An 18,617-nucleotide genomic window follows, 5' to 3' on the forward strand; every position below is an offset into this window, starting at 1 on the left:
CGGCACTTAAGGTGTCCCCTCAGTCCACAGAGTAAAGACTACTGTTACCTGATGAAATCTACCCAGCTTCTCCTGGGCTGTCTTAGCAGCTGTCATGTCGTCCCTCCTGGAGTAACTGTCATAGAATGGCTGAACTTTGTCATAAAATGCATCCACCCATCCGCTCACCACCATTTCAGACCACCCTGCTAATTTAACGATATGAAAATATGTGGTTCCATTCTAAAGTGACAGGAAGTGAACACCTGGCAACTCAACCATAAGTTTTTTTGAATTGTAAGCAAACCTTTGCAGGCTTAAACGTTTCATTCAGGAATTTCTGACCAGTGGCAGAGAAATTGAGTGATGCTGCTCATCTTGTAAAAATAGATTTTCTACTAGATGTATCCTGGCTTTGAAAAGAGAATTACAACAGCAGCCTTTTATTGGATAAAGGATATTTACGTTGGCTGCAAAAATTGGACATATAAATTGTGAATTTATTGTTTTAATGCAAAACTATGTACTTTTCCCCAACAATCTAAATGGTTGAGTTTCCTTTACACTGATGTTAGCAAAAAATAAAATTTAGATTATGCTCATTTCTATCTACATGATTTTAAGCTGGGGCTCAAATAGAAGCTGCTCTAATTAGTAATAATAAATGCCCAAAGCAATATGCAAATATTACATTTATTGCCATTTTTGTCTGCACATAGTCAAATTACAAAGGGATCATTTCTGTTGAATTACCAGCAAGTAATATCAACTTTTGCCAACTTAAGCCCAGAACCTTATTAAACTTTGCAAAGATTCTCAAAAGAGTAAAATGGACGGTTTTATTACAGCAGCTTTCAAAAACCTACTAACTGCTCTCTTGGAGCAATAAGCTAAATATACGGAACTAAGTTTGGTGCCTCAATTTAAACTAGTTCTTATTAATGCATTGTATATTTACCTGAAAAAAAGACAGAGGAGGGAAGTGATAATGTCACTATTTACAAATTAATATGTGGATCTTAGGATTGCCTAGCAACTAGTGCACTGAAAAAACAATCTAGAACTAAGTACAAATGTTTTAAATTAAGTGTATTTACCCTTAATTTGAGTAGGTAAATGAGATAGTTTGCCAATGGAATGAGTATTTTTAGTGTTAAAATAAGATAATTAGATAACATGCACTTTAAATTAGACAATGCAATTGTGTTTTCTTATTTTAAGTGTAAATTGTCTTGTTCCATTGGCAAAATGTTTCTTTTACCTCCTAAATAAAAAAAATTTATTTTAAGAAAAAAAATACATAGATTTAGATTTTTTTTCCAGTGTGTATTCTTAAATGCTTTTGCTTAAACAAACTATATTTGATGATCTGTTTTTGTTATGGCTCTCTTTGGACTCTAAATTTACTTTTGAGTTTCCAGTTATTTATGTCATTCTGTTTTCTTGGTCATTATGTTCTTTAAGCAGTGTTTTGATTTTTTGGGTTGTTCTCTGTTGCCCGCTTGAGCCAGTCTCCTTTCCCCTATTCTCTAGTTGCTTCCACCCACACCTGCTCCCAGTTAGCTGATTAGCCTAGTCTTTGTTCTGTCTGCCATATATACAGCTCCTGTGCAGGTCCACAGTACATGTGTGTTTTCCCTGAAGTCTCCTGGTTTTTGGTTTGCTTTATTTTGGTTTAGGATTTTCCTTCCTTTGACTTTGCATCTTCATTAAATCAGCAAAAACTCCTCTCCTCCTTCTACTCTTCATTTGGGTCCACAACCACATCCACCGCCCTTGACAATTTTTCCAAAACAGTTGCCATCTTTCACATTTTGTTACTTTTATCCACAGAAAAGACTTTAAAAAGTGTTCAATTTAGTTTCAGTTTAATGTATAATAATTCATTTTTGCCCACCTGCACTGATGTTTTCTCTTCATCAATATCATTCTACTTTTATTTCCAAAGGTCAAACTATGTTTGTATGCACACTGAACTGCTCTCCATTGTCTGACATCGTACCAATGTATCCTTTGTGAGAACGACAACATATATTTTTTGTGTACGTTTGCACCTGACTTTCAGAATTTGTAAAAACTTACTCAAAATTGTGGCCAAAATTGAACTTCAGCTTTAGAAAATTGCTTTGCATGTGCTAAATGTTTAAAATTATTAGTATACTGATGAAGGCACATACACACAAAAAAGGGTTTGCATATGCTTTCTGTCAAACTGCAAACACAGATCACTTTTTCAAGATCTGCTCTGGGGTTTGCACTTGTTTTAAAACGAGCATATCTTCTGAAGATCACGTCCGTAAGGTTTTAACATTTTAGCTTTCTGGGAGTTTGTTCCAGATTAGTGGAGCATAAGAACTAAAAGGTTTACATATCCACAATGGGTTTATATCGCACACTAGAACCATCTCAGTCGATTACATAATCACTACTCATGTGTTTCATTGGGAAAAATATCACCCGCCAAATTGACGGCCAGAAGGGGGCTCTTGCAGGATCAATGTTAAATGTTCTTTCTTTGGTCAAAGATTTATTACTTAAGTTTTTTTTTTTTTATTTAGCTACATATTTTTTTGGGCTCAAATGAGTATCTTCTATGTGTTTGCCCAGTGGTTAAATGGGTTAACCTGGCAACATCATAATGTACAGCTTTGTGTCGTCTGCATAGCTATGGAAACGTTGTTATAAAACGTTGGAAATGTTGTTTGTAATTTGAGTTGGAGGGGCACATAGATTTTGACCAGGAGGGGTATTTGAAGCACCTGGTTACTGATAGGAAGTTGTTTACCTGCTGAAATACGGAAGTGGAGGCTTGACATCAGTATCAGCTTGCCCAAATTACTTTTTTTAACAGCAGGTTTATAATAGCTGTTTTTAGCGCTGGGTTAAAACAACCAAAAGCAAAGATGTATTTATTTTTTGAGTTAAATCAGATGTTATACTAGGCACATTTTTCTTAATGTAAGCTGTGAGTATTACATTGAGCTCAGATCTTTTTCTAAGTTTTTCTAGTGAAATTTAAAAAAAAATTTTGTCTGGCTGGAGATCATTTTGGTACGGGACTTAATTTTTGTTGTTGTTTTTTTCAGTTAAGCAAATAAGGCATGAGCATCATTAACATTTTTGCTAATTATCTTAGTATAGACAGATACATTTTTTTGCTGTAAGTTATACCTGTAGAGCCTCTGTTGATAGATGCTGCAAGTACCTGGAGTCCGGACTCCCTGACTGGGGAGGCACTTTACCACCAAGACTTATTCTTTCCTGAAACGCCCTTCACTTTAAATGGAACATTTGAATCAATGCACTCTGGGATATTGGGAAAAAAGATTTATATCAGCTTATCTATGGAGTTACAGTACAAAGTGGAGGCAGAAGAAAAAAATCTGACAATTGTAGAGTCATCCATTAAAATGTGTTTTCTTCTATTGTCTCTTTGAATAACTGAGTCATTGCATCAAAAATAACTAATAAGTCTTTAGTGATGGCAGTATCAGTTACAGAAATCACAATGGTTTAGACCATTTGTGTTGACCAGGTGCAAAATATATCCCATTTTGTATGTTTGCAAATCACATAATTCTATTGCACTTCTGTCTTAACTGAGTTTGATTTATAGTCCACTGTAGAGGACCCACTCTATATAGTACTTTAGGGATTTATGGGTTAGGGCGGATGTTCAGACATAGAAAACTTGTATGAGCTATGAGAACAGCACCTTTTAAACAGATGGGCTTGTGCATGCTCTTGCATGTGTTAAATAGGTGTTCCCTCTCTTGAGTGGGTACAGGGTTGTGGATGTGCATTTTTTTTTTTTTTTAAAGTAGAGAGGGCGGTTCTTTTAAAAATCCTCTACCATACCTTTAAGGATTGTTAATGCAAAAATTGAATCAGGATCAAGTTTATTGCCAAGTTGGTTTGTACTTACAAGGAATTTGAGTCGATGTTGATGGTGTAGACAAATTTTATATATATATATATATATATATATATATAGCTATATCAAATATAAAGCATACAATATAGTAAATACAATATACTTTATACACACAATAATCTTAAGTCTCTCAAAATAAGTCAACATAATTAATCAACACATATAACAGCTAAGAGGTCATTCAAATCACTGACAATGTTTGTTTGGGACTTACTGTACGAGGCTTATAAATATTTAAGAATATGATTTAGAGCAGGCCCTTTTCCTGGAGAGTCAGTTTAGTCTATAAATAAATTTTTCTGGCTTTAATGAATCTTTAGATAAACTTTCTGGCCCTGTACCTTTTCTTTGCTCTCTGCTCTTTCAAAGAAATCTGTAGTTCTGTGGCGTCTATTCTATCACAATGGAAGCTGAGTTAAATTAATCTAACTGTGTTTCTTTTAATATTATTGTTCTGAGAAGATGGATTATATTCATTGTTTTCATACTGAAGTGGAAAAAAATCTGTTTTGCAGGGGTATTTCATTATTTCTAGCTGGTTCAGTCCTATTAGCTGTTGTGACAACAGCTCGGTGTTAAAGTATTTTTGTCGCAGGAAAAACGAGGACATTTCTCTTTCATCTTGGACATTTTGATTTACTTAATTGCCGAGATCTTCTGGTAACTCCCCATCCTTGATTTTTTTTCTCTCTCTTTTGGCCTAAAAACATGCAGGAAGGGGGCTGCCAGTGGGTATAATTTTAGCTTTCTGTTTGCTGGCTGAGTCGTTGAGCTAGTTGTTGCTGTTTTGGATAATCGGTATAGTTCAATTATCACCGTACCCTGTATTAACCTTGGAGTATAGGAGCTCCTTCACATCGAGGGGAGCCAGCTGTGGTGGAGCCTCTGGATGATTTCCTCTGGAGGATTTCCAGCCATGCTGTGAAGCGGCCCAGGGGACGACCTGTGACATGTTGGAGGGACTATGCCTCTCAACCTTGCCTAGAGAAGCCTCAGGCTTCACCTTGAGGAGATGTCTGGGAAGAGGGAGGTCGCGGTGTCTGTGTTAGTTGCCCTCAAAACCCGCCTCTTTCCAAGCAGGAACAACATGTGGTATAGTAGTTCCTTTAGTTATCTTCAATAAATCCTCTGTTTTGCTCAGTCACCTGTTAGTTTTTGAAGATTTAAGAGGTTATCAGCCCATCTTTGCTCTTTCTCAGTTTATATACAAAACAAAAATAAAAAAATAAACAGAAAAAAACAGATTGCAACAAAACCCACAGTTTGATCTGATAGGTTCAAAGGTTGAAACCCAAGTCTTCACTTCATCTATCCTCTCATATGTGGATAATAATTTAACTTTATTGATCTCACATTGGAGAAATTTGCCTCTGCGTTTAAGCCATCCCCTTTGGGAGCAGGGCTGCCATCATGGGGCCCCTGGGCAGCAATTGGGGGTTAAGGGTCTTGCTCAGAGACCCAGAGTGGCAGTTTGTTGAGGGTTTCGAACTCAGAACCTCAGGATTCAAAGCTCTGTGCCCTAACCACTAGGCTGCCACTCCCGAGAGAAGCTGCTATGAGCTTACTCAAGTTTAAAGCAATGACTCAAATAACTGATCTCGATTCTACACACTTCCCAGAACACAAACACAATCATCAGACACCCAACACACAGCTAAATGTTCCAACTTTTTCTCCTCAAACTGTTGAAAGTTTATTTCTCAAAACACAGTCAATGTTTTATTCGCTATGAATTCTATTTGTGTCTGGCTGTCTATGGCTACGTTCACACTGCAGCCTGAAGTGACCCGATTCCGATTTTTTTGCCCATATGTGACCTGTATCAGATCTTTTTATGACAGTCTGAACGACACAGATCGGATTTTTTCAAATGCGACCCAGGCCACTTGGATATGTGGTCCTGAATCCGATACGTATCTGATCTTTTCAAATGCGACCTGTGTCTGTACGGCCAGGTCGCATTCATCCGACCTACACGTCATTGATACTTGACAAATGTTACTAAACGTTACTAATCTGCGTCCTACTAAGCGGAGGCGGGAAAAACTAACAACCATTGCGGAAGATAACACAGAGAGCAGTCAATGGAGAGAAAGTGAGGTTGCTGACTTAATTCATATTTGGAAAGATAGCTCGATTCAGACCAAACTCGAAGGGTCTTACCGGAACCTGGCTCTCTTTCTTTTTGATCTTCTTAAAAAGATTTCGTTCGTAATGTGCCTGCTCCTGTTGGAGAAGAACTTAAAGCTACAGTGTGTAATTTTCAGCGACATCTAACGTCCAGACTGCAGACTGCAGCAACATGAACATCTCCCCCCCACCGCTTCTCCCCCCAACAGTACGGCGAGCGTTATGGGACAAAATGTCTTCCACGACGTCGGAATCACCTACCTTCTCAAGTGATGAGGTTTGTTTACATAGATAATTTTACAGATAGTATTTCATTAGTCTGTGTAGGGTATAGATTTCATGTAGACTTTAGATAATGAATATACCCGTTATTTTTTCTACATCGTTGTGACGTTTTGGTGAGCTGCTTTGCATGGTGATATAAACAGACGAAGTAATTGTATTCATTAGTTTAACAGCGAGATTGTGTTCGCTGGAAGAATATATATTCCCCGTTTACAGAGTCCAAGTCTTGTTTGTGGCACGGGGGTTACAAGGCGAGGAAAAGGGAGAGGAAGAGGGCAGAGAGGCCGGGCTGGGCGTGCAGCCAGGGCCAGGCGAGGGAGAGGAGCCAGCGGGGTGACTAGATCAGAGGAGGAAAGGCTTGAAGATCTCCAAAGGAGCCGGAGAGAAGTAACCGAGGTATATATCCAGAAAATTATTTTACAGAAAATTACTGAATCATTACCTGTGAAACGTCAGGGACGTTGCTGAATAAGTATACTGGAGAGTAACAGCATCATCACGCAGCATGTTACTGTTTTAGACAGGTCTGAGCATCATGTACTCCAAAAACTGCAGTGATATTAGCATTTGATAATATATTAAAACATTACATGTATTTGTCCTGTGTTTAATTTTCTCAGAGACTTATTGGGGAGATGACCCTGGAGGAGCACAGGGAGCTCACCACCCAGCTCCTGGAGAGGCAGCCAGGACTACTTTTTGATGCCCTGATGATGCATCAGCTCAGGCATGGTGCCCCACCGTTTACTGGTGTACAGGGAGTACCATGGTGTACTTGTGGTAACTGCAGGGACATGCCTACAGACCGGGAGAGGATATGCTGTGGCCAGGATCCAGCTCACTGTGTAAGCCGGCTACCTCACTTCTCCCAGTACTGCTTGGAAGAAGGTTTTTTACGTATTCATAGGCAGTACAGGGAGGAACTGACAGTATTTGGGCAAGTTAGGGGGCCTGGGGATGACAACCGGGAGTACCGTTATGCAGCATATAGGCATTTTATTTTCTGGCAACATGGCTCTTTAGGCCAGGGAAACCGTGTTGTCATCCCCAGCTGCTGTGTTTGGAGCATCAGGGACAAGTTCCCTAACCCCACTGGACATTACACAGGATTCATACCAGGCATCTGAGTATTCTCCCTGGCCCTCTGGCATGTCAATACAGGACCACAAGTGCTCACAAACCTGTGTGAACATCATCAGGGCATCAAAGCTATTTTTCCTTTTTTTGTGGTTAGACTTTACTATTTTTTATTATCTTTCAAAGTATGTTCTATTTTTTTCACTGCAACTTTGTCCAGGAATTATTTTGTATTAAATTATTTATTTGTGAAAGTTATTTGTTTTTGCAATTGTAAATAAAATCTAAAAAATTACATATACCTGTTGTATTTGTCAGTATATACATATAAGCATGGACCCATAGAAAAAGTACTTTCCTGTTATGTTTGTAAATGATAATTTCTAATTCAGGCTACACTAATGTACTTGTGTTATCACAGGGATCAGCTTTGTCCATGTAATTTTAACCCAAAGAGGAATCTACAAAAATAACTTATGTTGACACAGTTTATAATCTAAATAATTTCCAAGTTAAATATTTTGGCCATCTCTTCAAATCTTGACAATATAAATAGAAACATTGTACAATCATAAACCTGCAGTTTCTAGTGTATAAATAGTTGTAAACAGCTCATTTCATCTTCACCAGAACTGTCTTTGACAAAGTCAAAAAATAAAGTATAATTTCTTGTTTGAACTGAAAGCTAAATGCACCCTATCATCCTGTAGTTCTGCCTTCAACTCAAATTTGTATAAAAAATACAATAGCTATAAGAAAAACAGCGGATCACCAGCTATGCATCATTTATTTACTGCAGTGACATAGATATTTTCACTTGTGCAAAAGGGGAATATATTTCCCAGCAATATCTGTACACATCTGAACTCGTTCATTACAACTTTTTTTCATGTTGTATGAAGCAGGATGTCTGAATCACATATCATCAGGTGGACTGAAGACTGGTCCTGTTGGAGACAGTGTCATGATACAAGTAGTTAGTATAGTATTGCACTGATTTCTGTTTGTGGTCAACATCTTACTTCACTTTTCATGCAAGCTATACCCTAATATGCCACAATTGAGGCAAATAAATGTGTGTGACTTACCTAGACCTCTCTTGACTTGTGTTGGCACAAGTTCTGATGTGGCAGGTGCAGTTATGGGGGGCACCAAACCGAGCCTCCTGGGGTCATCTGGTCGAAGGCTCCGTCTTCGCGGCATCCCCACCTCAGTCACAAGTCTTCTTTTAAGAATTCGTTCCTGCAGCTCCGGGATATAGCTGTAGTTTTTTTCAGATTTCAGGGCATATACACTGTATCTTCTGGCGTTTTTGTTGTACAGCCTTCTGAAACTAATTAGACAGATTACAACACTTCAGAGTCAGTTTTTTTTCCCCCACAAAAGAAAAAAATAAATAAGCTCTTTTAAAAAAACATAGATTAAGAGTGTCAGTATGTGCTGTAGTTACTGGGAGTATTTAGTTGTAAGTTTATTAGACTTACATCTCTTTGCCTTCGGCTGTTTTCATTGTAGGTCGGTTCCGATGGAAGTTGTAGTCAAGAGCAGCCAGCAGAACTCTTGCCTCATAAACTGGGGGACTGAAAGCATGACGCTTGCTGGCATACATCAGAATATGGTTCTGGAATGCTTCTAGGTCAGCAGTTGATCTGATTGAACAGTAATTGTAAACTTCAGTGTTTGGAAAAACAACCACAGAATAGTATAATGTACACAATGTGATTTTGTGTGAAGCATTTAGATGCACTTTACCTGAGGCGTAGGTATTTATGAACATTCTTCTGCCAACGCTTATTGAGAATAATGTCTATTAAAGCTTTGTGGCATTTGGAGTCTCTCTGGATCCACTCCTTTCCATGCAGTTCTTCCAGATGTCCATGTTCGCATTTTCCTGTTTTCCATGTGTGAATGTTGCACACATGGTGGGTGATGCCAATCCATAGTGTCTGTGTAGAAAGTAGAAAAGCACTGTCTTTTTCATACACAAACTGTATCCTGAACTACATTAAATATGTGTGCAAATTCTCATACACATATGCACTTACAAGAAACTGCTCAGTTGTGTCACAATGTCTTTCAGCCAGACAAAGAGGGTTGATTGTCCTTTGATTTTTGCTGCCTTTAGCAGAAAAACAAAACATATATAAAAGGCAAATGACATAAGGTATTCAACCATATTACATGTAAGGGTAAAAGTAGACACATTTTAATGTTGAAGAATACACCTGATTGATTAGCTAACTTCAGTCATACTGTAGATGCCTATACAGTCATCACTTTATAATTAATGTAAATGATAACATTTGAGCCATTTTTTAACTTACAGCTGCTATTTTTTTAGCCAGGTTTTTGGCACCATGCCACATGTCCAGACTGTGATGAATTCCAAGTGCCTTGTATTTGCCTTTATCTGGGTCTGCAAAGTAGAGAAACATACAATATCACTACAGTATTCTAGTAATGTTTAAAACAAAGAAATTCATACACTTTATCAGATAAAGCCTTACTCATAAGGGCCCCAATCTGGGCATGAGCATCAGTGCAGACCTCTACAAGCTTTATCTCTGATGTTAGCTTGTCTACAGTCTGGATAAAGCCCTCCCTCTCCATGACAACAGAGTTCCAGGATGTGTGCCGCTTGTCAATGGTGGCAACATGAATGATCTCTTTGGTGTCATTCTCCATGGTGGTGTAGCTGCAGTACTGTGCACAGTGGCCTGGTGAGTCATTTCTTCCATCCGCTGAAAAAGTAACAAATACAAAAAGGCAAAAAATAAAATGATCAGCTGCTTACAATCACACTGTCCTTGTCTAATGTCTTTATTACTCGTTGAGCTATGTACCTAGAACAACAACATCTTTCCCTTGAAGGGAACTGAGGGCCTCACTCCTCCTCTCTTCCCAGAAGTCTTTTATGGTGTCAACACAGTAACTGTCCTGAATGGAGAAGAAGGTGTTCTTGTTCACCATCCCCATGTTCATAAATTTGAACAAAAGGGCAACCTTTGCATAGTTATTGCCAGACAGTAAAATGTTGGTGGACAAGAGAAAATCTCCTATTTGCATCCCAAACTTCATTTTTGCCTGGGAATTCCATCTCCACAAGCTGTGTCCTTTGGGACAGACCTAAAAGTCAAAGACATGCGAATAAATAAATAAATAAATAAATAATACTGGCTTCCACTAGAAAATTGTCATAGCTAGACAACCATAATCTTACGATGTGCCACAAGGGTCTAGACTTACCCATTCCACACTTATTGCTGTCCCCTTGGTAGCGATGTTTATCTCAAATGGGGCACTGCTGTTGCAAAACGTGCCAGTCTGAAGAAGAGCTGTACACTTATCCACCGGCAGGATCAGAAATGTGGCCAGTTGTTTCAAGCAGTCTTCATAAACTATTGCTGCTCTGGCACCGATGTCATCCTCACAGAGGACATGCAGTGGCTGTGGGAAAGCAGGTGCTTCATCACATGGTGGCTCATCAGGAGGATCTTCACGTGCAGGCTGATCATGTACAGTTTCATCTAGTCCAATAACTGGAAGTTCATCAATTGATAGTCCTTTAAGTGCTCCACCCATTCTATTGAGACACATAATGAAAGCATGTGTGCAACAAATAATTTGACAAAAAAAAAACTATAATACCACACAACAGTAGCAGTACAAAGAATGAGTGATGACATACCGTATACAAATAGGTGGAAAATACTCTTCATCTGAGCTGTCATAATTCTTGTCATCATCACTTTTGGGATGAATGTTGGAAGAACCTTCATCTGTCCAATCGATTCTGTAAAGAAGGGAAAATTAGGGGGGAACAAAAAAAATTAAAAATATAAAAATCGTTCACAGCACATTTAGAATAGTTAGAAAGTATCACTTACACACTATTCAACAGATCATTGAAAACATTTTCCCCCATCTCCTCCTCAACAATACTCATGTCCTGTAAGCTGTTAAAAAATAAAAAAAATACACCAATTATAAGTTTATAAAAGAAGATGACATAGCTCAAAGATGGTACAAGTTAGCTGTTACCTTTGCTCCAGGCTCTGAATTTCTGTAGCTCCTGCAATTACATCCAAATGCTCCTCTCTGTAAAGTATAATCACAGCATGTTTCTTTACACATATGGAGAGCGACGGTAAACACTACAGAAAGCTGACTCACTTGCTATTTTATTAGCATCAGAATCTTAGAGTAGCTTTATTTATTACTGAACCAATGTCACAATACAACAAAACTACAATCAGGTTATGAAGTGTGTTGGGACCACAATAGTTTCAGAGTGATGACTTGCCTTTCTGTGCCACTAGAAGCACCAATCGTTGACAGAGCTGGGGCTGTCACAAGAGAGGGTTTTCCCTTCATCGGAGTAGACGCTGAAGGACTTCTCTCATAGCTGTAGGACCAGTGACACATCTGAGGTTACAGAGTCACACACAGCTGTAATAATTGCTGTTACCGTACATAAGATGAAGCTGAGAGGAATGGCTTGCCTAGACTTACAATATTGAAATATACCTGTATACGTGATAAACAGCTATCAGATACAAGTGTTAGATAAATCCAGTGATAAGTCTGCTGCCTGGCACGTAGCTCGCTAATATGCAGCTTCATATATCTGTCTCTCTCACACTCACACACGCCACTATCAGCTGTGGTAATTTTATGAAGCTGTGGCCTTATCTAGGTAATGCTACCTGACATCTTGACAATAGTTTGGTTGAAACGGGATGTGGGGGTGGGGTATTACGTGTATAAAAAGACAATTGTGTGTGTAGGATTAATTACCTGTCCAAGAGAAAACTGGCAACTTGAGCGTCACTTTGAAAACCTTTTTCCTCCATCAGTGACTTCCATCGTGGAAATGCCGTGCCAATGTTGATCCGTGTTTTTTGCCGTTTCTTGTCACGCTTGAGTTTATTCTTGTCGTGTTTCCGCTTCTTAGATGACGGGGGTTCGGTGTCCGCCGCTTTTCGTTGTGATACAGAGTAGGCATGATCCTCCATTCGTCTGATGTTTGGCCACACAGTGCCAAACAGTTTGCCAAGTCACTCACGCCTGCCGCCTTGTTCACCTTTGTTGTTACTGAAGCGCCGTATACCTGCTTCTTCTTCTTCTTTGGTTTCAGGCAGACTAAACGCTTCTCAGGCATAATACTGCCATCTACTGTTCAGTACCATCTCAGTTCATCTCTCTCAACTTGCCGTAGTTATTTTCGAGCGTAATGGGAGATCTCGCAATCGCTAGTTTATTGCCTCTGCACTTGCCGTAGAGCAAAGATGTCAGCCCCCATGGCTGCGCGACCCGCTCCTATGTAATTATAAATAACGAATTCTAAGGCAACGCAAATATTATGGTTAAAAGGCTGAGCTCAAGGTGATGATAAATAACATAGTTATGTATAATATATTACATTTCTGACTTTATATTCCTGTAAAAATTACACACTGTAGCTTTAAAGAACGCAATATACGCTGCGGTATTACGAGTCATGTTTACTTCCGCAAACACTGAGGACGCTTGCTACATGTGACGTCATCGCGTCCTCGAGTGCGCATGCGGGACGCTTCGGTTGAACACTTTCAGTTCACACAGCAGATCACATACAAGTCGCATATACTTGGAAGTGTGAACGGACACGCAAAAAAATCCGATTTCACAAAAAAATCGGAATTGAGCATTAAGGCCTGCAGTGTGAACGTAGCCTTTGATTTCACTCTGGATTTTATTTTCATGTTTTACTTGTTGCTGTAGCAACCAGGTAGTGACATATAACCATTAGGGATCCATAATATCAGAATACATCTCAATATTTGCTAATTGAATTGCAGATACATTTTAGTTGCTTCACTGAAGTGGCCTCAGTCACCAAGGAGATAATCTTGAAAAAAAAAATGATTAGCTCATTACACAGTTACATGGGCTAGAACAAATGAAAGTAAGATGTAAATTGAAGTATTAAAGGAAAAAAATGTGAAAATCATTATGGGAGCTAAAGGATGGATGTAAAGCAAGTATTCGCACTATACCTAAAAACAAATGTGGAATATTCAAGTAGGGGAGTATTATGTGTTATACATTGAAGAGCCTTGTATGTACAGTATAGTAAGGTCAGCAATCAGTAAAGGAAATAAAACAATTGTGGATAAAGGTAGGGACTTAGAAATACAGAAAAATATAAAGTAAGTAGAAATTAAAATTATAAAAAAAAAATGAAATAAAATCAGGACAGCACAAAGAGATAATAAAAAACGGTGGTTGGAAAATTGTGGATGTAAACATCAGATGAAGGTTCAGGTCTCCTATGGTTGGGGAGAGAGTTCTAGCAATATAATGAGGGTGAGTATTGGAGGAGTGCAGTGTGTTGAATGGATAGCAAAGGGTGAAGAGTATTTATACTATGATAGCTTGTTAAAATACGAACAGTGAAAAGTGCAAAGAAAGATTTTAAGATGATCGTAGTAAGGAGGGGATGCAAGAAGAAGTAGAAACAACAACAATAAAATGTAATTTAGTAGCATCTTTTTTTAGCAGTGGCAGTGCGAGTAATATGTAGCTGTTAAATAAATATTCTCTGTTATTACTGGTACAAAGAATGTTCTGTAGTTTATTCATTAAACTAGAAGTTAATGAGGAGAGGGACATGTTAATGTTTATGCACTCTCATCTGGACCCTAGCAGTTTCTATTCTAAACACACTGTAATATTTGCATGTTCGTACCAGGAGTCCTGATGAGTAGTGCATTTCAATTATCCTGTCTGAATGACTGGTATGAAAAAAAAGACACCGGTCCATAAATACTTTCAGTTCTGCTTAATGGTCTTTGAACTATAAGATGGCAGACTGTTTGAGTCAGTATCGAAGAGTTCTACAATAAACACATGGGTCCTCCACCATGGGTCAATTCCTAAATGACCAGTTATTAAATAATGTATCTACACGGCTGACAATTTTACTGTGAGTACATCATTTGGTGAACAGAGCACAGCCCCAAATGCTTTCTGTGCAATGCATATAAAAAAGTTTTTTTAAAGGATTTGGGAGTTAATTAGTAAATTGTTAAGGTTTTTTAGTTTTAGAGATACATGTATGAAATATGTGTTGTATTCCCTTCCACGGCTCAGTACTTTTTGCACATCATTTTCTAAATAAAGCTCTTTCAGGTTACGGCTATGCATGCTTTAAGACAAATTAGTCCCACGCTTCAACATAAAATGGCTCAAACTAAATCAGAATGAATGGATAGTTTTTGAAAAAAAGTTATTTTTATCTTGCCCTAGGAACCACCAAAATCATTTGATCTTTATTTCTCAGAGCTCTGCAAGGATGATAGCTGTGTACGAGCTCAGAAAGATAAGAACATTTAAATCCAAGAACAAAATGATAACATCAAGTCTAAAAGGAACAGGAAGCCCGGAATAAGAACATTATAGTTGGATTGTCCATGCTAATCGTCAAGCAGCATACTTCTGGATGGGTTTGAGACAGTGAGGGAGAGACTCAGACAATCCTGTGAAAGGAGTTTTAGGAGTCCAATCTAGAAGAGATAAAAGCATGAATTACAGTTTCAAGGGCATCATGAGAAGGATAAGTCTTCTTGCTTTTGCCAATTAGGCTGAAACGATTAAAGTCTGGACTGGACCACTGTCCTGACCTGTTTTTTTTCAAATTTGAAGTTTTTATCAGAAATAACCTCAAGATTCCCAATAAAAGGACAGTGAGATAGGTCCAAGGAGCCAACATTGCTTCTGCTTTGTATTAGCAGGACAGTTTGGCTAAACACACTGACCTGAGATTCATCTGTGTTTTTGAGCTAATTAACAGATTTAAAATTGTATAAAAAAACTTTGACAATGATATATGTGTTGTTCCTATTTCTTTAAAGTTATCACTGTATAATAATCTATTTCATAAATACATACGTGATATATATATACACAAATAAATACATGAAATTTTCTGCCTATAACGACAAATAGTGTCATGATGGGTTCACTGAAGGAGACCCAGTTATGCAGAACACCACTGACGGACACAAGGATGAAGAGTTCAACAGTTTATTAAAGCACAAACACACAGAATGTACTGATTCTGGTTTGGGCCTGGGAACTGGTTCACCGGAGTCTGCGTGAGAGACAGCACAGTTAGTGACTGCTGACAGGGTTTGATTTCCACTGGTTCACTGATTGTACCTTGAGGGTTCTTCAGGTTAACCTTGGGAGAGTCACTGTTGGTTCTGGAGAAGGGTTTGTCAGCAGAGTCCGTTTGCTGCTTCAGCGTCTCACGTCTTAGCTTGAACAGACCTTGGCTTAGATTTCCCAGCTCTAGTCCTGAGCTGCTTGGGGGTTCTCTGTGAATCTTCAGGGTTTGGCTCAGAGGGTCGGCTCGGCAGGTTAGGTCTTCCAGAGATCTCACAGAGGAGGCACGGGTTTCCTGGAAAACAGAGACAGTAGTTAGAATCCAGACTGGATTCAAAGTCATGGAGATACACTGAGGATCTAGGCTTTAGCGCTGACCAACTGGAACAACACTGCGGCGTTGAGGCAAGGTCTGAAGACAGCTTATATAGTGGATCCTCTGATGATCTTTGACGAGCTGCAGCTGTGCATGAGGCTCCCTCAGAGGATCCACGGCGGACTCTGCTGGAGAAAGATGGGATTTCTCCAGCTCCCAACAGTACCCCCCCCCTCAACGACCGCCCCTTGGCGGTCCGGAAGAGGTAGATGTGCAGGAACGCTCGTATTCCTCGATGAGTGCAGGATCGAGGATGTACGAGCCTGGGACCCACTGGCGATCCTCCGGTCCGTAGCCCTCCCAGTCGACGAGGTACTGCCATCCGCGACCTCGTCGACGGGAGTCCACAATGCAGCGCACTGTGAAGGCCGGATGGCCATCAACCTCAGGGGCGGGTGGTGGGGAGTCGGACGGTGGGCACAGAGGGCTCGAGGAAACAGGCTTGATCTGGGACACGTGGAAAGTGGGGTGGATCCGGAGGGACTGAGGTAACTGGAGACGGACAGCTGAGGGGTTGATAACTCGAGTGATCCGGTAAGGTCCGATGAATCTCGGGGAGAGTTTTCGAGACATCCCCTTGAGGGGGATGTCTCGAGTGGAGAGCCATACCTCCTGGCCCTCAGAGTACTCGGGGGCGGGACGTCTCTTGGCGTCGGCGAAACGTTTTGCAGATGCTGAAGACTGGTTGAGTGTGGCGATGGTTTCCCTCCAGATCCTCTGACAACAACGGATGTGATGATTGACGGACAGCACCGATATCTCTCTCTCATCTGCGGGGAAAAGAGGCGGTTGATACCCGAGACTGACCTGGAATGGGGATTCTCCAGTGGATGCAGAACGGAGGGAGTTGTGGGCATATTCAATCCATGGAAGAAATTGGCTCCAGTCCACGGGGTTATTTGACATGAGGCAGCGGAGGGTGGATTCCAACTGTTGGTTCATGCGTTCTGTCTGACCATTCGATTGGGGGTGGTAACCTGAGGTGAGAGAGGGTTTGCAGCCGAGAGCAGAGCAAAAAGTCTTACATACCTGGGAGATGAATTGAGGACCTCTGTCCGAGAGGATCTCTTGGGGGATGCCATGAAGCCGGAAAACATGTTTAATTAGAAGTTGAGCAGTCTGGAAGGCCGTGGGAAGCTTTCTGAGGGGAACAAGGTGGCAGGACTTCGAGAAGCGGTCAACAATGGTGAGTATAGTGGACATACCTCGGGAGACTGGGAGACTGGTGACAAAATCAATGGCGATATGGGACCATGGACGCGAGGGAACAGGAAGTGGTTGAAGCAGGCCAGAAGGAGGTTGGTGTGAGGCTTTGTTACGGGCACATGTGGGGCAAGCCAACACATACTCCTTTACGTCCCTGTGGAGAGTGGGCCACCAGAAGCGTCTGGAGATTAGAGCTATGGTTCTACTGACTCCTGGATGAGCAGAGAATTTGGCGGCATGCATCCACTGGATAAGACGGGACCTGACAGAAGATGGGACATAGGTACGATTAGAGGGACCGTTACCTGGATCGGGTTCAGTGGCCAGAGCTGAGTTGATGAGGTCAGTTATTTCCCAGTTGACCACCCCTACGGTACAGGAAGCCGGAAGAACAGGTTCAGGAGTCTCGGGATGATCGACGGAGTAGAGACGAGAGAGAGAATCTGGCTTCACGTTCTTGGATCCGGGTCTGTAGGAGATGATTAGGTTGAAACGAGAGAAGAAGATTGACCACCTGGATTGGCGAGGATTAGCTTGTTTTGTTGACTGGATGTAAGCCAGGTTCTTATGGTCGGTCCACACAAGAACCGGGTGCTCAGCTCCCTCCAGCCAATGCCTCCATTCTTCCAACGCCAGTTTGATAGCCAGGAGCTCTCGGTCACCCACATCATAGTTTTGTTCAGCGGAAGAGAGCCTACGGGAGAAGAAAGCACAAGGGTGTATTTTCTGGTCTGAGTCGAGCCTCTGGGATAGGACAGCTCCAACACCGGAATCTGAAGCATCCACCTCTAGGATAAACTGCTTCGCAGGATCAGGTTGAATAAGGACAGGTGCTCTGGAAAACAAGGATTTTAATTTTTCGAATGCTGCTTGAGCCTCGGGAGTCCACTGAAATGTGCGTTTAACAGAGGTCAGGGAAGTTAGAGGAAGGGCGGTCTGGCTGTAGTTTCTAATGAACCGACGATAGAAGTTTGCGAATCCTAAAAACCTCTGAAGTTGTTTTCGGTTCTCAGGAACTGGCCAGTCTAAGACTGCCTTGATCTTGTCCTCTGAAGGTTTTACCTGGCCGCCCTCTAGCACAAACCCCAAAAAGGTGACAGAAGGTTGATGAAATTCGCACTTCTCGGCTTTCACGAACAGCTTATTCTCCAGAAGTCTCTGCAAGACAAGACGGACATGTTTCTTGTGTTCATCGAGGTTCTTGGAGTAAATGAGAATGTCATTAATGTACACGAAAACAAACACGTTGAGAAAGTCTCTGAGAACATCATTTACTAGAGCCTGGAAGAAGGCTGGAGCATTAGTTAAACCAAAGGGCATCACTAGGTATTCGAATTGGCCCAAGGGTGTCTTGAAAGCAGTTTTCCATTCATCGCCCTCACGGATCCTGAGGAGATGATAAGCGTTTCGTAAATCCAGTTTGGAAAACACTGTTGAACCCTGTACTGGTTCAAAGGCAGAGGCGAGAAGAGGCAGTGGGTA

The 18,617-nt window shown here is 40.6% G+C and overlaps 1 protein-coding gene and 1 long non-coding RNA gene across 2 annotated transcripts in view; one reads left to right on the top strand and one right to left on the bottom strand.

Annotated features, from left to right (window-relative positions):
* Positions 1-18,617, top strand: part of LOC119782907 (adhesion G protein-coupled receptor A3) — a 282,681-nt gene that overhangs the window by 234,710 nt on the left and 29,354 nt on the right. The window lies entirely within an intron of this gene.
* On the bottom strand, positions 8,673-9,051 carry LOC119782908. The gene is made up of 2 exons (XR_005280724.1): positions 8,890-9,051; positions 8,673-8,738 (listed from the first exon to the last, which is right to left on the bottom strand). It is a non-coding gene; the product is annotated as an uncharacterized LOC119782908 (long non-coding RNA).

This window comes from Cyprinodon tularosa, unplaced genomic scaffold (assembly GCF_016077235.1).
Source record: "Cyprinodon tularosa strain WSP-4 unplaced genomic scaffold, ASM1607723v1 ctg199, whole genome shotgun sequence".
Taxonomy (NCBI): Eukaryota; Metazoa; Chordata; class Actinopteri; order Cyprinodontiformes; family Cyprinodontidae; genus Cyprinodon; species Cyprinodon tularosa.